We start from the raw sequence: 27970 nt of genomic DNA on the forward strand, positions 1-27970 counted from the left end.
ATTCGCATATTTTGACTCTTTAACGTTCTATTGAATGGAGTTTTGCTAAATCAGAATTTACAACAGGCATGCCCAATTCAGTTGTGGGCAAAAAAAAAAAAAAAATCAGCACCGACAGCCTTCTTAGAGGCAAATTATTCAATGAATCCAAATAGCCTGAAATATTCTACAGATTGTAAGATAGGGCTAGCTTCCTATACATGTTTGCTCCGAAACAGAACTGTGGAACACTCCCTAACTGTGGAGAAGAGACTTAACATTCCATCCCTAAGCAGGGACAGAGTGATAGTGGGGTGCTGAATCATCCTTTCCTCACACTCACATATTCTGGATGATTTGGAGCATATGAAACCCAACAGAAATGAAAAAGAAAAATGTAAACTTACTTGAGGGTACAAAACACAATATTTATATGTAATATACACCCACCTGTGTATTTATGTGTAAGTAGATACTGTATGTCTTTTTATGGGCCTGTTGTCATATGTCAGTATAATATTGATGATATAAAATATATACAACAGGCCCTCAGATAACATCATTTTGCTATGATGTTGAGAAAAAAACATCTATGCCAGCCAGGGCCACTGTCTGTGTGGAGTTGGCACATTCTCTCCATGTCTGCGTGGGCTTCCTCCGGGTGCTCCGATCTCCTCTCACATCCTAAAGATGTGCATGTTAGCTGAAATGGCATGTTTAAAGTGTCCCAGTCTGACTGAGCATGGGTGTGTGTGAGTGTGCCCTGAGATGGGATGGCATCCTCTCCAGGGTTGGTTCCCATCTTGCACCCTGACCTGCCAGGGTAGACTCTGGCCACCTGCAACCCTGACCTGGAATAACTGGGTTGGAGAGTGAATGAATGAATGAAAATTTGTAAAGTAGATGGTAATCATACAAAGGCACTTAGGGAGCCTGCCCTATTTGTAATTGCTTGTTTTGGAACTGTGTGATGGTAGGAGGTGCTCCTGACAACTTTCACTTCACAAACATTTATTCCTTGATGCAACCCAGCACCTCTACAGCAGCCAGCACTCACTGATTTACCAAAAATTGAGTAAATAATTTTAACCCAACGTTTTTATGACTTGTTTTGATTAATCATTCTTAAATGTGTGTATAGCTCACGTTTATTTCAGTATTTAATATTAGAAGGTTTTGAGTCTTTAATTAGAAGTTCGGTGATGTTTTTGTGACCAGAAATATCCCACAGGAACTTAACTCTTTTTTATATCAATTAGCTTATGGTAAAACTACTCTTTTAATATGTGGTTTTACTTAAAGTTGCAGTTTCCAAGAAAATATTGACAACAGCACATGAAGACCAACTGTATATGTAGTACGTCTATATTTGTATTTATATGTGAATACATATGTATGTCTGTGTGCATAGGACTGGATTTACATATTAGGCCACTTTCAATGGGCCTATTTTAATATGCCCATTTATATTAATTTCATATGTAATATTGAAGTCATGACCATAAAGAACCCATTTAAGGTCCTTCCTGCAGCTCTGCGTCTGTTTATAATGGCATAAGGAAGAGAACAGCTATGGGAGAGTTTAGGAATAAAGCATTGTGTACAGGGCTTTACGTGTCACTTAAACAGAAGCATTGAGCCAGATAGACAGATGAAGAGACACATCTCAGATACGTATCTGTGGAAAAAATGTACTAAAAATAAATGTCTGACACAAATGTCACCGAGTCATTCAAAACTGAACTACACAAGCCACTGGGACATTATCAGCTAACATAACAGACATCTAACACCAATCAAAGTGGCCTGCACAGGAAGGGGCTTCCCTCAGAGACCTTCACAAAAATAAAAGAAGAAGAAAAAGAAAGTATGAGCCACAAGTCATCAAAAGACAGTGCTACATAGCCAGGTGTTGTGGCGTGTGCCTGTAGTCACGGCTACTTAGCAGGCTGAAGCCAGAGGATCGCTTGAGCCCAGGAGTTAAAGGCTGAAGTGCACTATGATCACACCTGTGACTAGTCAGTGTACTCCAGGCTGGACTACAGAGCAAGACCCTGTCTAGAAAGAGAGGGGAGGAGAGAGAGACAGAGAGGGAGAGAGAAAGAGAGAGAACGAAAAGAATACAAGTTTTGTGCAAATGGTTGCAGGACCAACAGATGGCGGTTCACTTTCATAATAGAAGCCAAATGCCTACAACTTTTCAAAGATACTGCTATACAATAGCTCCTGGAGGCAGTTTCCAAAATGAAAAGTGAGGGCTAATAGTGTACTCTTAAAACTTCTCAACCAGCTTAGAGTCTTCACTGAAGAAATTTTGTGTGAAGAAGTATGGGTTGCACTGAAAGTATTTCTTGTGAACATAGCTGCTTACTATCCCGAGGGAATAAAACAGATTTTGGAAGCTAGATTATTGGCCCCACATGCCCTCTTCTCAGCTACCACCACCTCAGCATAGACAACATTTACTGAGCGCCTGGATGTGCCAGTGATATGCTGAGTGCTCACAGGCATCATCAGATCTTATCCTCCCAGCAATCCTGGGAAGAAGGTTCTAGTATTGGGTTAACTGACTTGTGCAAGGTTACATTGCTAGTTCAGTGCAGGATTCAGTAGACCCATGTTTGTAATTCTCTAAAAACCTAGTCCATACAAGCTGGACTGGACACTACCTCATCTAACAGTCCATACACCAGGCTGTAGATGAAGATGTCAGCATCACCTGGGGAGGGGCCTGTTATGCAAAAAGCATGGCAACCTCTCTGTCCAAGAGACCACTATAACTATGTGGGAACTCACAGCCGAGTGACTTTTGCTGAATTTACATTTAAAGATATGCCACCTGGCACTTTAAAGATGCTCTATATAAATACTAACATTACGTATGCATACAGCAAAAAAATTCTAGGTGTAGCTGACACCAAGCTCAGTAATGAGTTGCTGATTTCCCTGTCAATAGATTGAGGTACAATGAATTTATATAGTGATTGGCAGCACAGGAAGCTTTCATTTCAAATCTCACATTTATTGACTCACTTTTTTCTTCACAAGAACATTGTGATATAGGAGAAACAGTTATTCTAGTTCCCCTATAGAGAATAGGAAAATGCAGATTAAAGAGATGATGCAATTCACAAAAACAACAATGCTAAGTACCACACTGACCTGGGGCAAAAGTCCAGGGTAGTATTGCTTTCTCTGCTGAATCTCAAGTCTGCTCAATTCATACTACCCCACTGAGAAACAGAAAAATTACACTCAAATTTCCTGACATGGTATAAGAAGAAACTTAAAAATTATCTGGAAGTCAGTGCTGATCACACTGCATCATTGATTCATTAGACCAGTCAGTGTTTGCACCTGTTCTCCCTTTACTGCTTGCCAGTGAGGGTGCTCGTGATTGTCTATGTGCTGTTTCTTTGCTTCTGGGCACATTCATAATTTTCAGACAGAGCTTTACCTTAATGACATGAGTGGCAAAGGTCTGTTTTCCTTTTCTTTTACTGAATCCTATGAGCTACCAAAAAATTCCTAAATTTGGCCTGGGCATGATGGCTCATACCTGTAATCCCAGCACTTTGGGCGGCTGAGGCATGGGGGTCGCTGGAGGCCAGGAATTTGAGACCAGCCTGAGCAACAGAGCAAGATCCCATCTTTAAAAAATAAATTAGCTGGGCATAGTGACATGTGTCTGTCATCCCTGCTACTTAGGAGGCTGAAGTGGGAGGATCACTTGAGCCCAGGAATTGGAGGCTGCAGTGAGCTATGATCATACCGCTGCACCCCCAGCCTGGGCAACAGAGCAACACTCTGCCTCTAAAAAAAAACTAGTAAACTTCTGTTAGTACAGGCAACATAAATCCTGTCCTCAAAGAGCTCCTATCAGTGGAAAATAGCCTGATTCCTAATCCATTCATAGCTGATCTTATTGGGACCTTAAAACCAGAGTTAACCCATCCTTGCTTGTGAATCCTTTTTTTTTTTTAACTTAAATCATTTGAAATTTATTGAGAATTTTTTTTATTATACTTTAGGTTTTAGGGTACATGTGCACAATGTGCAGGTTTGTTACATATGTATCCATGTGCCGTGTTGGTTTGCTGCACCCATTAACTCGTCATTTAGCATTAGGTATAGCTCCTAATGCTGTCCCTCCCCCCTCCCCCCAACCCACAACAGTCCCCGGAGTGTGATGTTCCCCTTCCTGTGTCCATGAGCTCTCATTGTTCAATTCCCACCTATGAGTGAGAACATGCGGTGTTTGGTTTTTTGTCCTTGCGATAGTTTACTGAGAATGATGTTTTCTTAATGCATAAAGAGTGTTCTAGAATGAGGCAACCACCAGGTTCTTCACATACCCTGCCCCTGTTTTCAATCCTGGTTTATTATCAGGGGATGTTCTAGGTCAGACCTGATTCAGCTGCATCTGATATTCTGTTCATGTCCCATTCTAGATTTGACAACCTTTGTGATGTTCATCTCAGCAATTTTGCACCTTTTGTTCCCTGCACATTTTCTGATATACTGTTGAGAGTAACATTTCCAATTGTTTCCATTTAAGACTCTTTGCTTTGGTATCTGGTCTCCAGGACACCTGTGTGATCCTTCCTTCAGCCTAGATGTACCAGTCACTCCCTTGTGCTTTACAACAACCTGCCTGGATAGATCTTGGATGATCAGAAGTCTATGTGTCCTTCAAAAATGGCCTGCTTAAAAAAGGAATGTTTCTCTGATTTCCCAAGTCAGTGGTGATCTCATCCTACTCTTAGTATTCATAAGCTTATTTTCTGAATCATTTTTTGCCATACATAATATACTGTTCTACCTTTACTGGGAAATTATAACTCCTGGTGGTCAGGAAATATTTCTTACACTTGGAATTCCCTGCTGTCTTTAAAGTACTTTGCATGTAGAAGCTTCATTCAAGTAATGTGGAGTGAATGAGTGCTTCTGATATATAGAAACATGAGAGACAAACAGGAGAAAAAACCCAAAATCTATTATTTTCAAGAGATATTCCCACCTGGTCTTTGTGTGGTTTTCTGTTTATAGGGAACTAGTACCTTAAGGGTTAAGATCAGCTTTACCAACAACAGCAGCTGTTCCTGGAGGAGCTCAAGGACATTATGAGATTAGCAGGAATAGGACTTTGAAGTCTGTGCTAGTCTCTGGAATTCCCCAGACCCCCTCCTCACCCCGCCTGCCCGCTCCGCTCCCCTTCTTCAAAACCCCACCCGTCTCCAATTTCCCGAGAGTGTTAAAAATGTAACTATGGAATGATGTAGCTAGATAATGTTGAGTGTTTTTGCATCATATATAAACAGAAAAGCCTTGGGGGCATTACTTAGTCCGTTTCAAGTGTAGACTGCTTTCCCTTGGCACTCGCCATTGCCCAGTGAGATGTACAGACTTTACATGTGGCTTGTGCCCAGCCTGTCTCTAAAGAAAGCAAGGTCCAAAGGAAGATTCAAGGACTGGCTTGGTGCTATAATTGGCTCACTGATGTTTCTCTTATTTAAGGAAATGATCCTTTTTGTCTCTGCTTTGCTTCAGAGTTAGATAGACACTCATAAAGCTGTTCCCATCAGTGAGTGGAAGTATTTTTGAGGAGCTCTCAATCCAGCTACAATAAAGCTAGGGTTAAATCAAATCATTTTTCAGTGACAGCAACCAAGATGATATAAATTTTGAAACTTACAAGAGCCTAGCACTCCTCGTACCTGAGCTTATGGTGCCAAGAACTTAAGAATGTTGATGGACTTACTCTCCATGCATACTTATCACTCCCAGTTCTCCTTGGCTAGGAAAGGGTATGATAAAAATAGTTCTGTCTTCTTAGCAGATAAACATGCCCATACACCTGGCAAGGTATAATTGAGAGAAGATCAATTTGCAAGGAAAATGCAAGATAATGAGAAATTTTCTTAAATCAAGGCTGAATCACTCTTTACATAGAAAAACTTCAAATAGAACTTTAACCTGAAGCTATTCGCATGTAAGCATGCTTAATGTGTGATGGAATCTGCACATAAAAAGAAACTTGACTCTGCAGGAAATAATAGAGACTCTTCAAATATGCAATGAAAATAAAAATCACAAAAAGCAGAGAAAATTGACTGCTGGTGCTCATTCCCTAATACTCACGCATTCTTCTCAAACCCAGAGAAAATGCCAACTCTTTCATAGCAAGACCTGTAGAGAACAGAGCTGATGCCTCTAGTGTTTCCTTCATTTGTTGAATGTTCTTTTGATTGACTTGCTCCTTTCTGCCTAGGCAGAGCTTAGTGGTTCTCTAGGAGCCACTTAGAGACCCAGAGCCATTGCAAAGCTTTGCCTAAACAATTGCCCAATACTTACTATCTTTGTGATTCAGTGAGGTGCTTTTAAAATAATTATTTAACGTGGATTACTAATATTTCATATGTCTTGCCCATGCAACAATAATATACTTCTTAGTAGTAAAAACATATCTTATATTTCTCTTGTATGCCACATAGTAAACAGCCACCCAGAGGGCATATACGTACACAGAAGGCATGCTTGTCATATCCACAAATAAACGAATGGAAAATTAATCAAGGATTAAAGGCCCTTGCCATCATTCATTTCAGAATCAATGCAATGCCTCATTAGTATATTCAGCACAAATCTAATGAGACTTACATTGTTCCTGGCACTGTGCTGGGCTCTGGGAATTCAGTGGTGAGGAAAATGACGATAATCCCTGGCCTTAGGGATTTATAGTGATATAAAATCTTATCTTCCATGTTGATGTGATTACAAATCTTCTACAAGGGTCCCACAAAATTAGTGTTGTCTTCACCTAAAATGAATAAGAAAGAAGGGATGATGATCGTTTTTCCACCCTGAACTGCAGGGTTCTTCCTCTTTTAGTTTAATTCAGTGGTGCTAGATCACCATTTATACCACTTTTTAACCAGTTTTGTAATTACAGTTGACCCTTGAACAATCAGTGCGGGGCTTAGGTCTGCCAACTCCCTGGTGCAGTCAAAAATCCATGTATAAATTGACTTTCCCAAAACTTAATTACCAATATCCTATTGTGACCAGAAACGTTAGTGATAACATAAATAGTTGATTAGCACATATTTTGTATGTTATCTGTATTCTATAGTGTATTCTTATAATAAAGTAAGCTGGAGAAAAGAAAATGTTATTTAAAAAATTATAGGGGCGAGACTATATATATATATATATATACACCATTCAGTAAGTGGAAGTGGATCATTATTGATATAGTTTGGATATTTGTCCCCACCCAAATCTCATGTTGAATTGTAATTCCCAATGTTGGCGGTTGGGCCTGGTGGGAGGTGATTGGATCATGAGGCCGGATTTCTCAGGAATGGCTTGGGCCATCTCATTGGTGATAAGTGAGCACTCACTCCGAATTCCCAGGGGACCTGGTCTTTTAAAACTGTGTGGCTCCTCCCCCGACTGCCTTTCTCTCTTTCTCCTGCTTTTGTCACATTAACATGCCTGCCTCTGCTTCATCTTCTGTCAGAATGGTTAAGCTTATTGAGGTTTCTCCAGAAGCTGAGCAGATGTTGGCGCCATGCTTCCTGTAAAACCTGCAGAACCATATCCCAATTATACCTGTTTTCTTTATCAGTTACTCAGTCTCACATATTCCTTTATAGCAATGTAAGAATGGCCTAATACAATCATAAACGTCTTCATCCTCATCATCTTCTCACTGGGTATGCTGAGGAGGAGGAGGAAGAAGATGAGAGGTTTGTCTAACTGTCTCATGGTGGCAGGAGCAGAACAATAAGTGGACCCATTCAGTTCAAACCCATGTTGTTCAAAGGCCAACCGTATATGATACATCTTTACTCTTTCCCTCCATACCTTTCTTGATCTCTTACTGAAGGAGATGAAGTGAATTTTCTTGAATGGTTTCTACATCTTGCAATTGAATGGATCCGAACCTAGCTGCACATCTAAATAAACTGGGATGCTTTTAAATACATTACAGATGTCTTGGCCTTCCCCGTAGGGATTCTGATTAAGTGGCCTGGGCCAGCTTTGGACATTTATATGTACATTTTTAACTTCCCAGGGATTTTGATGTGAAACCAGGGTTGAGGACTGTTGTCATAATTTCTCTCTCCATAATTATATTCTTAAATCTCTCTGAATAGAAAGCCAATAACAACAAGAAAATAATATATATGTGTGTATTCTTGCTATAAACACTTACAAATGTCTTAAATAAGACCACAAGAAGTCCAAGAAAATCAATATCTTGTTTTAAGCGAGCATTGCACCTTATTTTAATGTTGCAGTTACATTCACTTCCTTCAAAGAAGGTGAATTATAAGTTCATCATTAATATTTAGAAATCATGTGGGAAGAGCAAAGGTGTTAGAATTCGCAAACAAAACCTTGCAAATCATTAATATGTTCTTGAAGCTCTCTATTAAAAACCATCTCTACACCTTAGCTTTTTCATCTGTAAGCTAGGGATGCTAAAATGAAAACTCAAATACAGTTCATCCTCATTATTCACGGATTCAGTAGTCGTGAATTCACCTACTTGCCAAAATGTATTTATAATTTCAAAATCAATGTTTGTAGCACTTGTGCAGTCGTTTCTGGATATGCACAAAGTGGTGAAAAATGTGAGTTGCCTCACGCATTCATTACCAGCTGAGGTTGAGCAAGGTGATGCTCTGCCTTTTTATTTCAGCTCTAATACTGTAAACACATGTCCTTTTCACAGTTTATTTAATGCCACCTTTTCACATTTTGCTGCTTTAAATGGCTCCCAACCATAGTGCTGACATACTGTCTAACGTTCCTAAACACAAGAAGGCTGTGATGTGCATTATGGAGAAAATATGTGTGTTAGATAAGCTTTGTTCGCATTTGAGTTATAGTGCTGTTGGCTGTGTGTTTAACACTAATGAACCAACAGTATATACTAAATAAGGTGCCTTTAAATAGAAACACATATCAAACAAGGCTATGTGTTGATCTGTTGACAAAAATGTGACCAGAGGCTCACAGGAATCTAACCCTGTAGCTCCCCTAAGAACAATGATTCAGTATTTGCTAATGCAGTGTTTGTGGTGACTTTATAGAACACACCTACCATGAATAATGAATATTTACTGTGTAAAGTGTCCAGCATGGTACCTGGCATATAATTCTTAGCTAGAAAATGTGGTTTCTGTGCCCTTCTAATACAATATTAGGATTTTCACCTTAAAATTATTTTAAAAATAAGTTCAAATAGCAATAAACACACTTACTTTATATGTATTTAACAATGTATTGTTTCTTTGTCTGTAAAGATAACTCCAGAATTGAGCCTCTGGAATGGCCAGGCTTCTAGGAAGCCTTCAAACTCATAAATAGTTCTGTTAGGTTTTTTTGTTGTTGTTGTTGTTTGCTTGTTTTTAAAGCTAGAAACTTTTTAGTGGTAAAGCGTTATCTTAGCATCAAATGCAGTTGATATAAGCTGCATGCGCATGAGACCCCTTTGCCCTGTGGAAGGGAAGAGCCCCTTGATGAGAAATACTAAGCTTGCCTTTGGCAAATGGCTACAAAACATGCACAAGAGTGGATGGTGATCAGCATGGTGGCATCAGTTAGAAGCAGAGAGAGGAGTGGAAACCAGTATACACTCAGATAGTGGAAAATAGTGAGTGACAAAAGTGACAGAAAGAGAACAGCTACATACTATTAAGAGGCAGAGAATGCCCTGTGTAATGTGTATAATCCCTGAAAGCATCAGGCTGTGTTGTTGAAATTGTATCAAATGCCAGATTCACCTGAAATATGCTACTCTGTATAATGGGATGTATGCAATCTCTGCAGTGGATCAGAGCACTGAAGAAATTGTACAATTTGATTCGTTTTCCTTTAGTGAAAAGCAAAAAGCAGAAATTAAAAAGTTATGCTAACATTTATAGAAAAAAGTGATTGAGCACAGACAGATGATAATGAGTGAACTGAGTAGTAAGTTTTTAAGTCCTGCTGTTAAAATTAAGAAGAGAAAGCTGTTAAATATTTGTAGGTTCTGAGTGCCTTAATATTTAAGAGTTCTGTATAAAGAAACAATATGATTCTCCCTGTGTATATGCTTTATATATTTGAGCAGAATTTCATGATTTTCTTCAACTCATTTCTACTCATTTTTAGCTTTTTCCTACGTTTTTAATGTTATTAATTTTGTCATGAACAGATTTTTCTTCCATTTTAACTTTGAACTAGGGATTACAGGTATATAAGGAAGTTACTAATTTTTGCATTTCCTAATTTTCTTATTACATGTATTTTACAATTTAATTCAGAAAGAAAGAGAATATATCTAAAAATTATAGTGCATGTTCTCCTTTTTCTCAACATGTATACCTTTTTTAATCATAGGATCAAAACTTTTTTATCTAAATGTAGGCTAGGATTCATACAAAAATTTAATCCATTTAGTGACAGAGGGCTTCATTTTTTTTTTTTTTTTTTTTGTGAAGGAGTCTCGCTCTGTCGCCCAGGCTGGAGTGCAGTGGCGGATCTCGGCTCACTGCAAGCTCCACCTCCCGGGTTCACACCATTCTCCTGCCTCAGCCTCCCGAGTAGCTGGGACTACAGGCATCTGCCACCACACCTGGCTAATTTTTTGTATTTGTAGTAGAGACAGGGTTTCACCGTGTTAGCCAGGATGGTCTCGATCTCCTGACCTTGTGATCCACCCACCTTGGCCTCCCAAAGTGCCGGGATTACAGGCGTGAGCCACTGCACTCGGCAGGGCTTCATTTCTTTACCCTTACTTTAATGTAATATTTGTAATGTCTTATTATAAGAATAATAGTGGCAGTTGGTTTGACATATTTTTATGATGCAAATGAAGTTTTATTCTTTATATATCATGTTATTGACTTATAAAAATAGTAAGATGTTAAATTTTATCCAAAATTTTCAATACTTCTTAATAATTTCTTACATTTTATCCTTTGAACAACAGAAGTAACTGATCATATTAATAAATAGACTAAACTTATTCTTGCTTTCCTGGGATTAGAGGTAGAAAACTATATGATTATAATATAATATTTTTCTCAACCCCTGCATGCCATCAAGTATTATGGTAAGGGATTTTTCAGCAGGAAAAAGAAACATTACTACAAAAGGTATATAGATGGACTATAAGATTCTTCTCAATTTCAAAAATATTAAAATGTGAAAAAATATGTAGCTTAGACTTAAAGAAGTGATATAAGACCCCTGAATTTAAGTTTCAAGCATTTATTTTGAATTTTAGCAACAATATTCATAAACAATACTGGACAAAGCTACTTGTGTCCAATTTTGGTGTTGAACTGTGCAATCCTTCCTCCCTCAACTAACATCTAAACATTCAGTCTGTCATTTTCTAGTGTCTGTTGTGATATCTTACATAGCAATTGTTCATCACATTAGTTAGTCACAATAATCCACATAAGAGTAACAATTTGTATTAAAAGAAGAGCTTAAATTATATTAAGCAAATCATATTTAACAAGGCATAGGAGACTGTCATTTAACTTCCCTAGGTCCACAAACACACACACATATATGCACACAAACACACATACCCCCACACACAACAGTTTAGAAAATACAAAAGAAGAAAAGATATCCTTTTAAATAACAACAAAAATAGTAAAGAATATGCTTAACAAGAAAGCTTCATGATTTTTACGAAGAAAACTTTAGTATTCTATTGAGGACTAAAAAGGGCATACTTTATCAGTATTGTAAATAGGTCGGTTTTCAAATTAATGAACTTATGGAATCCAAATTAAAATACCAATGTAATATTTTAAATTAGAGAAACAAAATCTAAAGTTGTCATGAAAAAACTAACACATATAAATAGTCAGAGCTTTTCCAAAAAATACAAATAATGTGATACATCACTCAATTAGTATAAAAATGTATTTCTACATTAAACAATTTGATTTTAGCACATTATATACAAATGGGTCAATAAAATAGGATAGAGTCCATTAATAGATCCAAGTCTATTGAGAATATTTAGTATATGATAAATATTATATTAAAATCAATGAAGAAACAGGAATTGATCAATACAATTGTATTAGGAAAACTAGCCAGTCATCTGCAAAAAAAGTAAAAAATAAAATACCTATGTCCATGACTAAATACAGATAGATATATGAATCAAATGTTAAAAAAATTAAAATCTTATAAGAATAGATAGGATCATAATTTTTACAATGTTTTTATTTTTGTTATTTACAAACTTGGAGTGGAGAAGTTCTTTGTAAACAAGAAAATGATGACTGATAAATTTGTTTATAAAAATCAAAAGTTTTCATGTGTCAAAAATACTTCTAAAAGAACAAATGACAGATTTATATTTGCAGCCCATGACAAAGGGCTGATTTTCCTTTACATATACAATGTTCTTAAAATTCATGAAAGGAAAGAACAAAGGTCATGAATACACAGGTTACTGAAAAAATATGAATGGCTTCTAAATAGATGAAAGATGTTTAACCTCACAATTTAAAATGTGCAAGTTAAAATAAATTTTTATACCCACAAATTAGAAAAGTTTGATTGTACATATTGGTAAGAGTATTTGAAAACAGATAACCTCATTGTAATTTGATGTCCCTTTTTGAAGAGTAATTTAAGTGATACATATTAAGTTTGATCATTACCAAAAGGGATTGTCATTGTCAATCTTGCTATAACCAATCATTGTTTAATCTCATAGGACTCCATTTTTTTTTGTATTATAGACTCCACTTACCTGAGCATGTTGTGTGGCCACCAAGACAAATTAAGAATATTAACACTTAAAAAGGAGGAAATAGTTGCTGAATAGGCAATCAAAAGTGTCTGCCTTAGATATGTACTACTGTTATCCCCAGTCAACAAATTAAAAAAAAAAAAAAACCCTGAGAAATACATGAAGTCACTTTGTATGTGGTCATACTTCTTGGAAGGGACCGTAAGGTATTTCTTGAAAAGTTACAGTAAATGCCTGGGAATAATCTGAATGTGTATGAATAGAGGAGGCCTAATTTAATAAATTACAGACCTCCACACAATTGATAACTTGCAGTTACTTTTTTAAACATGCAGATCTGTATATAACTATATACAAAAACCTATAGTATGTATCTAAGGTTAAAAAATAAGAGTAGCAAGGTACAGGAAAGCATATATGGAATGTGGACGAACAGACAGACCCAGGCAGATGCAAAGGCTTGTATGGGATCTATTTGCCTATTTCTGGATAGATAAACAAGTAACTATTAACAGAATTTGCTCCAGGAAGTGACTAGGGTCTTGGGAAATATTACTTTCTGATGGACAGTCTTTTATAATATTTGATTTTTTACTATATGCATACATTACTTTACCAATTAAAACATCTAGTTTATTTTAAAACTATTTTTGATATTAGAAGTGATATTTTTCTGAATCTAGAGTGATTCATAAATTTGCTGAAGATCTTGAAAAGTTGATTTTTCATTTTATTTCTTTACACTTGTTTGGACAGCATAAGGGAGCACGTGTTTTCAAATGAAAATTTGAAATGAAATGAAAATAATTTGAAAAGCAAGCAAAGTCTGCTGCTTTCATTTCTTAATAAAGTTAGGTTTTGGATAAAGAAACACAGTCGCATTTGCCTAATGTCTTCTTTGAGCAAAATGGAGCAGGTCAGTTTTGAACTCTCTGCCACAGTTATCAGTTTGTTTCCATATTCACTTAATTTTCTAAGAAAAGCAACTAAAGGAAAAGTGGACCTTCTTTCTTGGGCAACTTTAGATACCACTTTGTTTCTTGCACATTTGTTTAAGGAAGATTTACCTGACAGGCCTCTTCCTTTCCTGCTCAGTGACAGCTCCAATATGCAATTCCCTGGGGAAACTGTTCCCTAAGAAATGTATACAAAAATTGCACTTGACTCTATTTGGTTTTGAGGTAGCCTGTTGTAAATGCCTCCTTTTACATACTTTCACATCCTTCTTTTTTACGACTTGAACAAAAACAAAACAAAAGTTGGTGATGATGCAAATAACTGATGATGTAATCTCTGCCTATGTCAGAGTTAAGATTTCTGTAATGTATTTTAGAATTAAGATTTCTAAAATACATTTTGGCTTTGACACCTTGGCACTGCCCTGCTAAATATACAATCCTTAAGATTTTCTGGGTGAGGAGTGAAGCTATGGAAACTGCATGAAGAGCTGGCTTCTCCCATTCTCTCCTGAAGGGAGGAACTCAGAGAGAAAAACAGTATTAGTGAAAAGCTCATTCCAGGAAGCGAACAGAGGAACTGAAGCTTTGGCTCTGTGGGAAAATGGAGACTTTGAAGGTAAGAATGTTTGTGCGTCCAAGAAGAATAATGACCAGCTTGTGTCCTGAGAAGGTGATGCTAGAGTCCTTTTGTGCAAAGCAAAACCGCGTTGCCTAGTTACTGAGAGATTTTTGCTCTAAATGTCAAAAGTGCAGGCAGGAGTAGAATTAGAACCCATGTCTCTAAAAGGAAGCAAATGTTTTAAAAAGCAATGCTAACACAAGTATTTGAGTTATTCAAACACTCTTATTGTCCCAATTGGAGAATCAGCCTAGATATCTTGCACAGATCACTGTTGAAACTGCTCAGTTACTTCTTCATTTCATTTCTGGCGTTCCTAACAGCAGCAATTAATGGAGGCTCCTTCCCAGCCAGTTGTTACAGTCTTCAGATGTGGTCTGCAAATCCCAGCTATGCATCTGACTTGCCTGACTGGAAGCAAAAATGGAGTGAGTGGAGCTGTATGTTAGAGTGTATCAGCGGGTGTCTGCGGTGTCTGGGAAAGCAAACATGGAGGGCAGTAGGTTGCAGTAGTTCCAATAGGCTCTGCATACAGAGATGCAATGTTGGAGCAGGTTTACTGCCACCATCACTGCCCCATCCCCTCACCCCCCACCTCAACAAACACACACATTGGCAGTCAGAATACTGTGCATGTGGCTGTGTTGTTTCCTCATAGTCTTTGAGTGACATCTCCAAGAGCAGGGCTAGAAGCGGCAGAATGACAATGGCAAATCCATTTCTGTGATTTTTGCCATCTTCTTTGAGTGCACCACTGAAACTTCAAAATAACCATGTCTCTATGCTACTCCATAAGCATTCGTCTCAGTCTTATCTTCTAGTGACAGTGTCGTACAATCAGGAAGGCCAGAAAATCCTGTTATTAGTTCACAAATTTTTGTGTATCTTTCTTAGAATTTATATTCCTCTGTCTCTGAAGGGAGCCCTAAATGTGTCCAAATACATTCCAACGATAACCTGCCTCATTAGGCATTCTCCACTTATACATATTTACATCATTTGTTAGGAGTTTATTTCTTCTAAACTTACACTTTAAAGAATACATGACTTCGGTTCAACTCAATGCGTATATTTTGGATACCACTCTTTGCAAACTTTGAGTTGAGTAGACCACAAAAGACTGTTTTAAGCAGATGGCATTTCACCTAGATTGAGGGAGTAGGTTGTGAGAGAGAAAAAGGAGATAGAAGTAAGCAGTCATTATTCATACGTGTATGAGCGCGCGCGCGCGCACACACACACACACACACACACACACCATGAATCATATGGAGTAATAAAAGTTATAGAAATGGCAAATCAAGGATGTGTATTTTGGGCATAACAAATAGTTTAGCCAGGATGAAATAGGCTATCCTACATGTTGGCAAGAAGTAGGCTCAAAAGGTAAATTGAAACCATATGCCAGAAGGCATCGAAGATCAGAGTAAAGTACTCATAATTAAATTTCAAAGCAATTTTAATGATCAACGTGAGATAATATATTTTAAAACGTTTATAAGGCATCTAACAGTGTATGTTACAGTGCAGGTACCCAATAAATGTCAACTCCCTTAATTCAGTGGGCAGTGGGAGTCCTTAAAGATTACACAGATGCTAACAAATTCCGGGAGGAATGTTCCAAGAACATTGCTCACTGTGAAAAAGGCTAAGTGTGTTCAGTAATGGAAAATTACTTTGTTCCAGCTAGTAAGATGCTTGAAATGTGTAATTCCTTTTGGCCAGTAAACTGTTTATCCTGACTCAATTCAGTGTCACTAGAACCAAATTACCTTATTTCCTGATCCTGAATTAATCTTGGATTGATCTCTGAAGTAACAAAATTAGGATTTTGCTTTGTTTTGTTTCTGCAATAGTAATAGGGTTGGGAGCTTTGAAAAGAGGCATTTACTTGTAAACTATTGCTAGTCCTAATGGTGCCCAGAAATGAAAAAAATATACAACTTAGCATCATAGAATATTAGAACTAGAGGGGAGTATAGGGAATACAGTGATCATAGTTCTTCACCAGAATTCTGGAAACGACACCCCTCAAAAGATCCCAATGTTTTGTGAATTCGAGGCACCTGTGAATGTAATTCGAAAACGGAGTTGCTGGAAATTCCAAGATATGCTAAGAGTTTGGATAGGAGAAGAGAAAGAAAGCTAGAAAGTGTCACTCTCTTTCAGAAAATCCAGGCACATGGATGTGGTGATTAAATTCATCTAACCCAGCACTTTTGTTTGGCGATGCAGAAGTTCAGCCCTAGAAATGTAAAGTGGTTGCTCGTGGACACTCAAACTACTAGGAGCCCTTGTGGGATCAGAACCTGAGTCTTCTGACTTTTGGATCTATTCTTGTTTTACTACCAGACTTCATCGAACTTTTTCATTTTGAAAAAGTTATTCTTTATTCTCGTTATTCTTCTTATGAATAAAAAATCCAGAAATCAGTGTTAGAATAAATCTGAAGATAAACGGCATTGAATATATTAACAGAGCCTCAAAGCAAAACAATTTTCATCCCATGGTATTATATCTACTGCAGATACCATTATTTATTTATAGCTCTTTCTGCTCAACTATCATACATTTATATATACACATACACATCAAATGATGACACTTGTCTTCTTTTTTAAGGTGCCTATCTTATGCTTTACAAATACAGGCACAACAGAGGAATTTGCTCTGATTGGATTATTTTGGAAGATTCCTCACCTGTATAGTAACTGAGCTCTGTTTATAGAATATTTAATGAGCTCTTACCACATGTGCCAGGAAACATTCTAGGTAATGATGATTCCACTTAAGAAATCTTCTTAACTTAAAAAGACCATAAAATAATTATTTAGACCAGAAACCACACTGCACTGTGAACTGAAACATTTGTCATGTATCACAGCTCTACAGTATTCAAAAAGCATGCAAATGTCACTATAATGTGTATCACAGAACTGACCATCCCTCTTCACTGGAGTGTGACGTAGGTGGATCACTGAGCATGCCTGTGAGGGGAACTTCTCCAGAAGGAATGAGACCCTCCCTTGGTCCTACTTTCTGCCTTCCTTTTCCTTCCTGCCCCGTGTGTACCTCTCCTGTCCTCTTCACTTGAAACATGCCAATCTCCGGTGATGAACCACTTCCCAAGATTAGGACTGAGCATCTGATTGCAAAGTTTTCAAGCTTTCTCTTTGCAGTTGTTCAAAGCTCATCTTGAGAATTGAGTTCCCCCAATCAACTCTGCATGCAGTTCATAGTCTCTGCATTAATGAGGCAGGTAGGCAAATGCTGGGCAGCCCCAGTGAATAACCTCAGCAAGCATGGCTGCTACAAAACTCCCACTGCAGTTTTCGTGGGAGGACTGTATTTACCTTCCCCGCTTTAATGGAGGTGGGGGCGTGGGTAACAATTCCAAGGCTCAATATTACCGAGAAGGTCCTCTCTTATATTTCAGAAGCTCGTTATTCTTCCTATTTTAATGTCTTCCTCTGTCAAACATACCTATAGTGGTAGCATGTACCTGTTGAGTTGCTGGGGTTTCTTATTTGACTTCTTTCTTTAAGTCATGGTAGGAATAATTCTTGCTTGATACTATCAGCCCTTGAGTAGGAAGAAAGCAGGGACAAAGAAAATCCATTCTCTTTTTTTTTCTTTGCAGCTTTAGATCATTTCCTCTACAGTTAATTGTTCTAAACGATTGCTTTCCATTTTCCTTTTCATTCTTCTTGCCTTTTCTTCCCTTTCCTATCTTTATTTATGCTTTTGTCTTTTGTTTTCTGCATTTCCCTTCCAGTCTTTCTTTATCCTGTAAGCTCTTCAGGAAGCCAGAACAGCAACTAATCAAATAATAAGGTAATGGTTAGAGAAAGGGCATGGGCAGACTTGGGCTGGACAAAATACATTCAGTCCCTATTTAAGAAATGTTTATCCAGGTGCGGTGGCTCACACCTGTAATCCCAGCACTTTGGGAGGCTGAAGTGGGCAGATAACCTGAGGTCAGGAGTGTGAGACCATCCTGGCCAACATGGTGAAATCCCGTCTCTACTAAAAATACAAAAATTAGCTGGGCATGGTGACATGTGCCTGTAATCCTAGCTACTCAGGAGGCTGAGGCAGGAGAATCGCTTGAACCCGGGAGGTGGAGGTTGCAGTGAGCCAAGATCATGCCACTGCACTCCAGCCCGGGCGACAGAGCAAGACTCTGTTTCCAAAAAAAATAAATAAATAATAGTTTACTCATAGTGACTGGCCTAAAATAACTAGTGAGCATTAGATCACCAGTAACACTCCCATTTTTGCAGATGAAGCAACAACCTCAGGAGACTGCATTTGGCAATAATACAGACAAGAGTATTAGGAATAAACTAGGAGTTCCAGGTTTTTTGTGTTGTTAGACACGTGTCCCAATTCTTCGACTGCAAAACATTGCTATCCTAAAGTTAGATGCTTGCCAATAATATATGGATATCCCCAGCAGCATAAGAGTTCAGATATCCTGAACATTTCTGGTGAAATTTTTAGCCAGCTGTTAAAGGAAATTTTGTATGACATATCAACCTACAAAAATGTTTTGCGTACAAACTTCTATTCAGATTTCCTGCTCAGATAGTGTTTACATCTTCACTGTGCTGTAAGAGGCTGTGAAAAGAAACAAGAAATTAAACTGCCTTCCTGTTTCAGGAAGCTGGGCCCAGACACGTCTCTATATGTAATGGCAAGGCTAGTGCCCTAAGAAAACCCCTATTTTGCCCCTGTTGAGTAATTGTGCTAGGAATTATATTTAGGACCAGCCTGGCTGAGGGCAAAATTGTGACATTGAAGGGATAATCTCCTGCTTAGTCACCAACTCCTTGATTTTTATTTAGGAGGAGAATTGGGGAGACTGCAACTAAGAGAATGCTTTCAAACAAAGCAAGCCTTACTGGTTTGATGGCATCTTTCTGAAACCAGAGCTGGGTAGGGGGAGCAAGACAGACAATAACCATGAGTATATATACCACTAAGTGGGTACACTACGGTGCCGAATTTCTGTGTTCTTTCAGTATTTTTTTCTTAGAGTTATCAAAATACAGCTAAATTGCTCTCACTATGATCCACAGATAAGAATTCCCTCCTTGTTTTGTTCTTTCTCCCTATTTTTTACATCTAGGGAATGTACGTTCCTCACATAAACAGCAAATGAAGCTACTCAATGTAAATGTGTTTTAAGTGTTTGAAAGAAAAGTGCTTTCCAAATTATCATCCATGGCCTTCACATGGCTCTTACATGACCCTCAATAAGTTACCATGTAGGATGTCCAACTACCCTGAGGCCACCATGCTGGGAGAGTTCCCAAGCCACATGGAGAGGCCACTCATAGTTAATCCAATCAGTAGTCCTGACTGGACTCAGCCTTGGAGTCACACGAGCCCACACATCCAGTATAAGATTCCAGAAGCCTCCAGAAGATTCCAGGACTGAGCCATCCCATCACCCTCAGCCTCCACATCCTCCCTACTGAAGCACCAGAAACTGCAGAGCACAACCAAGCCCCTTCTGCCATGGCCTTTCCAAATTCCAGACCTACAGAATCTGTGGGCATAAGAAAACAGTTATTTTACACCATTAAATTCTGGAATGGTTTGTTATAAAGCAAGAATAACTGGAACCATCACCATCGTCAACAAGTTTTGATTTTCTGAAACACTAAGTAATTGTACATAACACTAGGGGTAAGTACAAACACCATTCAAACACAAAGTCACGTAGATTTGTGTAGAGCTACACATGTTCTCAAGCATGTCAGGTCTGAGGCTTCCTAGAGGGCTGCCTGAAGAGGGCAGCCGACTTGGGCTGGAGAGAATACATTCTGATAAGAGGTACTGAGAACACACTATCCCCTCTGTGGTATTCCCAACAAATAATCCTTCTGACAGTGTTTTAGTCTGATCGGGCTGCTCTAACAAAATATCATGAACTGAGTAGCTTATAAACAATAGAAATTTATTTCTCACAGTTGTGGAGGCTGAGAAGTGCAGGAACAAGGAAGACTTGATGTCCGGTGAGAGCGCACTTCCTGGCTGATAGACGACCATCTTCTTGCTGTGTCCTCACATGGCAGGAGGGCTGAGGGAGCTCAGCACTGTCTCTTTTATAACAGCACTCACCTCCCAAAGGCCTCACCTCCAAATACCAGCCCATTAAGGATCAGATTTCGACATATGAATCTGTGGGGTTGTAAACATTCAGTCTATAATATTTAGGGTGAACCCTGTGAGAACCCAGCTAGCTTCGTAAATGGGGGCACTGACGCAGGTTCCCAGGATCCTAGAGCTGCACTGGGGCAGGTGCCAAGAACAGGAAAGTTTTTGCTTCTCTATTTATTCCTATATATTTATTCTCTGTTCATTCTCTGAATGAATATATACTATTATTACATGAAAATATTTGAATTCTTTAAAGTTTTCTGAAACAAATATAATTAGTTAAAATTTTCTTGAAAATTGCCTTGGAAAAATGAATGCCCTAGAGTACAACTGTGGGGTATTTCTTTATCTCTAAGATTACTTAAAAATATCACTTAGACTGAACTTCACTGACTTTATTTCCCCTTTCACGTACCTGGTGGCCTGGAATTAACTCTGTTAAAATAATAATCTAAAATAATGCACACTGTCAATGGCTTTCAAATAACTTGGGTCAGCTTGTTCTTTCTTGTACTATAAACAGCCAGTAGATCTAACACTGGAAAACATTAAGACAAAAAACAGTCTGACCTATTCCAGCCTGGTCATGGCCATTTAATTTCCAATCCACTGTTTATAATGTATACACTATTCCAACATCTTGGGTATAAAGAGCTGCGTAATACATGGGCTCTATTCTGCCCCTAGCTGCTTACCCTGGTTTCATACATCCCAGAAATTACAAAATCAATGAGACAAATGCCACCCTAGCTTCCATTCCCCCTTCTCTGCTGCATGTTTCACTTCAAGAAGCCAAAGGCATGCCTGAACCTACAGAGTGAGACCCTTTGAAGACTGGAAAGGAAGAGTCCCTTCCAACACCTTGATATCATAGTTCCCTGACCTAGCGAATGGTCCTCTTCCTACCCATGTCTGGACCCTCTCTGCCTCTTCAGCCTCATCTCTCCCCATCCTCCCCCTTGTACCTGGGGTTCTAAGCATTCTGAATGTGGATGCCTGCAGTTCCCACCCAGGTTGAGTGTCGCCTCCGGGCCATCGTCACTGCTCTTGGGGCAGTATCCATCTTCCAGCCCCACCTCCACCCTCAGCCCTTGTGTACTGGCAGGAAATAAATTACCGCAGTGCAATTCTCATGTTAAGGTCCATCTTTTTGTTTCCTTTCCTTTTTTAGTTATAAACAAAATCAAACTTATAGAAAAGTTGAAAAATATTATAATGAACGCCCATATAGATTCACTAATGGTTATCTTGCTACATTTGGCTTTATCTCTATTTCTCTATCTCTCTTTTTTTTCCCATTTGGCTAATGATTTGAAGGGAAGTTGGGCAGAGCCATCAGGCCATTTCATCCCTATATGGGCAAGTAGGTCCTCAGAATAAGGACATTTTTATAGTACCACTTCTTGAAGGCCTTCCTGGCATCCTTTTCCTCCACATAAATGAATTCCTTACCACTTATTTTAAAATTCCCTCTCCACATTTTTCGCATATACATCTTTATCTCAGCACTTGTAACCCTTGCACGGAGTTGTTTATAAGTCTGTAACTTCTTCATCAGCTGTAAACTCCTAGAGGCAGGGCTTCTTTTATTTTTCTCTGGATCATCAATGTTTGGCATAATGCCTGGCATATGGTGTGTGTTTAACTGTTAGCTAAATGAATGGCTGAATGATGATAGCCCTCCCTTGCTTTCCCATCCCCAAACTCCAAAGCCCCTGCTCCCCTTGGCCATCTGTTATGGCTGCCTTGACAATCCATAGAGACTTCCTTTATTATTCTCCATGGCTACTATTCAAAACTCTTATCCTTCTCTTACCCCAGCCTTTTCCATTTCACTTTCAAAAGATGACCCCACCAATCTCCTTATGCATAAATATAAATTCCTCTGTCCATCTCCTTCTCCTCCATACCTATATCTGCCCTTTCCTTCTCAACACTTTCAGAGAAAGAAATGTTCTTCTTCCTCAGCTGAGCTATACTTCCATCTGTGCTCGATCACATCCCTTCTCATGTGGTCTACAACAAACCACCTTGAAGTCTGACCTGGACTTGAAGCTGAAGTCTAACACTTAGCAGCTGTTACCAACCCATCTTCTTCCAGACAAAGGGAATTGTATTGTTCTAGGAAATTGTGAGGTTTTGATAACTTTTGTAAAACAACTACTGACATCCAGTCCCTGTCCTTGTTCAGTTCCCCAGAGCACATCAAGTTCTTTCTGTCATTCCTCACCTGTGGACACACTGTCCTCTGCCTTTGTTCTTCTCCAACTGGAGAAATTCTGTGCATCCTTCAAGACCTTGTTCAAATGGCATACTGGCTGTGAAGCATTTCTGGAGCATCACTCCCTCCTCTTGGCCACCCTGGCGCAAAATAGAATTAGTCAGTCCCTTCTCTGTGCTCCCTTAACTTCCCATAAATACTCTTAGGAAATATTCATTGTGTTCCATTGTGAACACTGGTTGAGGGTCTGTCCTACACACCACACTATGAATAGCAATGTGTTCTTCATGGCTGTCTTACACACACAGATGCTAACTTCACCACAGAGAACATGGTACCTTATCTGAGAAGTAATTAGCCCTTAAGAAATTTCTTAAGTAAGAGGGCATGATTTCATGATTTCAGTGTGTCTGTCCTTGCCTGCTTAGTGCTGTGCCTGATCACAGAACCAAGGTCAGGAGTCTTGGCTAATGCATAGCGGGAAGCAAGCAAAACATGGGGTAGAATACACATGGGGAAGGCATTGCCTTAATGATTTCTTCCCAGCAGTGTAGACTCTCAATGAGGCTTAGTAGGTTTTCTGTTCCTGTGATGAGCACAAGAAAAATCTTCAAGGGATTAAAGTAGTTAAGGGATTGAGTTTGAGGAACAAAAGGAATTTTCAATGCCTTTTTCCCATACAAACACTTCCACACTTATAAACCCTCTCACCTCCTTCTTTCCTGACTCCTCATTTTTAAAGGGCTGCTATTAAATTCCCAAGTCCAGTGGGAATTTTACTAGTGGATATCTGGTCTTTTCTACTACCCTGTCAATTTCTAAGCATTAGGCAATCTTTTTGTTGCAAGAAATATTATGCAGTAATGCTTTGTAGGGATTTTGGTTTCCATTTAATTACTTTCTATAAGTATATTTCCTAAACCAAGTTTATATTCTTAAGAAAAAAAGTGATATTGTTGAGATGATAGCTTTGGATTTAGATATTTTGGTAATAGAATACAGAAAAAAAATGTGTTTTTATTCCATTTTCAAAGAAATCGGTGGTGGGCTTTTTCATTCTAATTTAAACATTTCCCTGCAGTGTTGATAACTCAAAGCAAATCTCATTACACATAGCACATAAGAACCAGAAAATGATGCTGAATTGAGTTGGAAAAGGGAACTGAGTAGTTTCAGCTAGATATGATAGTTGTTCTAAGATTTTTTAAAATACCTACCATTTTGTTTATCACTATGCTGGGCAACATAGGGTTTCCAAGAGAGCTGTCAAAAGTGATCCAGATCCTTAAAGGTATAAACAAAATGTGGACATAATGTAAAATATAAAGTGATGCAATCTAGTATTTGTTCCTATCAGCAAGTATATAAAAGGTGTAGGAAAGACCTACACGAATCAACATAATGAGAAAAGCTTAAGGGCTAGGAGGAGAAACTTAAGGAGGAAAACAGGTAGGATTCAAATAGTTGGACAAACATCAGACAAAGGAAAAGTGATCATGACCACTGGGAATAAATCAGCCTGGCTGGAGCACTGGATAATGGAACATATTCGGGGACTACAAATGGAGAGCTCCAGTTGATAAAGAATCTGAACAATGGATTCAAGTAGTCAGTGAGCAGGAAAAAAAAAATCATGTTTTTTAATAACACAAAGGATGGATTGAAATGGGAAAAGTTTGAAGGCAGGAATAGCAGTTTGAAGGCTATCATGATATTTTAAGTTTGAAAACCTGGTGGTGGTAGCAATAAAACGGAATCAAAGAGATGTGAAAGAAGCAGCGATAAGGCTTGGAAACAAGATCAATATAAGGGCAAGCAAGAGAGAAATATTGTGAATGGCAGGGAGTAGAATAGGAAGTAAGGACATTCTGCTTTGTGGACTTGCGTGGGTGAGGATGTTTATAAAAATAACAAATACTACTATTTATTGAGCATTTACAGCATGCCAAATAGTCTGCTAATAATATTACAAACATTTTATATTGTGAGTATTGTGTACCAAACATTGTTCTAAAACCATTACCTCTATGAATTCATGGAAGACTTCTAACATCCCTCTATGTTATTATTATCACATATAATTCTTAAATTTCCCTTTGTGATATATTTATCTCCATTTTACACATGGGGGATCCAAGACACAGAGATGTTAAGCGACTTGCCAAAGGTCTCACGCAGAGCCAGTATTCAAAACCAGGAAGCCTGGCGTCAGAGCCTGAACTCATACCACCGTGCTTTCCTGCTAAGCATTTTGTGTCTGACGTCATACCACTGCAAAACCCAACCACAGTGAGCAATGGCTTTCCTGATCATCCCCATATTACATATCAGAAACAGATTCATAGAAAGTGAGGTATTTGCCAGAATATCCAATATTCTGTTGACTATAGACCACAAAAGCTTATAAGGGAAGAAAAAGCCAAAGTTATACATAAAAGTCAATAACATGGTAACTTAAACTCTAAATAGTGTAAATAGGAAGGTAGGGTTACATCCTCAATTTTAAGAAAAATATTATATATGCCAATAGTATTTTAATTAACTTGAAGTAATTATATTACTGGTATAATTTATTCTATCACTAGGTTGTATTAAAATTTTTATCAGCAATCTTGAGTATGTGTATTAATGATATCAATAAAAACATTTGGACTAGGCTTTCTTTTCCTAATTGCATTCGGCTTCTCTTTCTGGTTCAATAATGGTAATTATATAGCATCAATATGAAAATTTCACTCAACTTGAGGTGCTCTTTTTTATTTTTCTAGTCCCGGCAATGTATTAATAATTAGCGTAATAATTCAGTGTAACATAATAAATATAACCTAATAATATTTAATCATATTAATAATGTAAGTGGCAAAACTTAAATGATATTTGGAAATGTTCCTAAAATTTTTACAAATTGGTTGGGTTACCCAAAAGGCAAGGAATTTTTTCAAATGGGATTTTTATTGCAAGCCAACCCCTTTAGCTTCTGGTGCCTACGGCAGAAAGATCATTTCCCTAGTTGCTGTCTAAAACACAGGAGGACCACTTTCGTGGGTTTCATCAGGTCACGAATGACATATGCCCCTAGCTTGGTGACTCTTCTCACCCCGAGAAAATCCCCCAAAGGCCAGCTATCCACTTGAGCCATGTCCCTACAATTACTCCTTGCAAAGGGAAGAAAGAACTAAATTATTTGCAAGAGTAAAATCTGTACCCAATCATAAGAAGCCTGAGGCTAAAAATCTGTTGTATACTTTTCTTCTTTCTGAAATAATATTAAGCTCAGGCATATATAATTATACAGGAACCACCAGGCTGTGAAGGATGAGAAAATATAACACAATTATCTCTTCACAAACCTCAGCTGAAATCTGACAGAATCAACATGAGATGAAACACTCCTCCCCCTCCTCCTTCCCCTCTCCAACTTAACCCCTGCCTTCAAATGGCTGTCTCCCAGAATCCACGTCTGGGAATGCTGCCTGTATGCTGCCTGTCACAGAATGACCGGGCGGGTCCAGAAGACATTCAGTGGAAGATGTCACGTTCCATCCAGGGATAAGGTTTGCAGGGGAACCTTGTTTTGATGCAGTGGGCACACTGTAAGCTTCATAATCAGCTGAAAAACAACCCAGTCTATGGGGCAAGACCAGCCCTGCTCAGGAACTTGCAGCAGGAAGGAAAAGGAGGGAGCTGTCACGTGGCAGGGCAGAGGGGGAGAATTAGCCCCAGAATAACTGGAAGAAAGATTATGAAGAGAGACCAGGGAATTAAGTCTGCAAACTAGCCTGATGCCTGCAGAAGTGCCCTCCTACCCCCAGGAAAGCTTACAGGCATATCACTGTAGAAAGGCCTCTGCAGGAGGAGTAACGCTATGCTTCCATTCCTTAGGCTATGTCCTCAGGCTGTGCCCTCTGTACAGTGCTTTCGCAAGCTAGTATTTCTATGTCTTGACACCTCTGCTTCTTATGTCATTGTCTCCTATCTAATTCAATCTTTGCATCCAATCCTTTTGGCGGGTTTGTCTCATGTTGTCCCCGGACACTCTCTGCCGATCTCTCTTCACGCTCTGCAGCCCACGGGACAGCCGTGTCTCAACACAAAACCAGCACTGGCTCCTGGGACCCCATCTCAGATCAAGTGCCCCAGACCCCCTTAGGTCTGAGCCCAATTAAAATGAAATAGAGAGAATATGCTGTTGGCAACAGAATGTTTCCAAATAAGAACTGAGTGTCTACCTCAGAAATCAGTTTTAGGGTAATTTTCACATCTGAAATGTCAAGCCTGGCTTTCTTTCACAGAAAGGTGAGTGTCAAGGCAGGTTGGAAGGAAAGACGTAACCTGTGGGAAAAGCGACTGATTCCTCAGACACCATTATTGTCATCAGAAGTCACTGGGGCCATTTTGAACCCTTGTAATTCAACCTGACTAAAGCATGGTCTTTGAGAAAGCTTGATCCGTGTTGAAAACATTGTCAATAAACTATTCTTTGATTAAGAGGATAACTTGAAATTTCCACCCACGGGGTCACATTTGCCTCCTTTAGTGACATTCTGACTGCCTCTGCTTTCTCTTATTCTATGTGCAGCCGTTGTGCTTGGAAGGGTGAGGGTTCTGCGTATCACCAGTCAGGATCACTCATTAGACCTTGCCTTTTAAACCGAAAGGCTAAATTACATCTTCAGAAGCAGTGCTGTGTAGCCAAAAGCAAGCTTAGGGGAAAGGGCTGGCAGCTGGAGGAGGATGGCGCTTTTGTAGTCTCAGAAAGAATTGTGTACATGAGGATTAAGGTGCAGCTAATTATAGGAACAGACTATGGAACTGACACCATTTTGCAGCTGCCCCTTTATTGAGGATTCACTGCGCATCCGAATCCTTTCCCCAGCAGAAGTGGGAATTCCTGTTAGTTGAGGGGTTAGCCAATAATTAGCACCTGCCAAATTCTAGGTCTCTTAGAAGACTCAGTGATCTAAGTGAAAACGAATGGTGAGCATGAGCAAATAGAACAGGCTAAGTTACATAACAGCATATCAGCATTGTAAGACACAGAGGTGTTCGACCCAGGAGTAACCTTGGTGTTGTAAAGCCACATAAAAATGTTTCTGAGATTATTGGCCGTTTGGCATTATCAACACTATTATTTTCTGGTTGGCATACATCATTTAGGATGATTTAACTCTCCAACTTTCTGATTCTTTTCCTTGGCCCTCGTGATGGGTGAAATTTTGTCTCCCTCGAATTTGTATGTT

This window comes from Hylobates moloch, unplaced genomic scaffold (genome assembly GCF_009828535.3).
Source record: "Hylobates moloch isolate HMO894 unplaced genomic scaffold, HMol_V3 SCAFFOLD_14, whole genome shotgun sequence".
Taxonomy (NCBI): Eukaryota; Metazoa; Chordata; class Mammalia; order Primates; family Hylobatidae; genus Hylobates; species Hylobates moloch.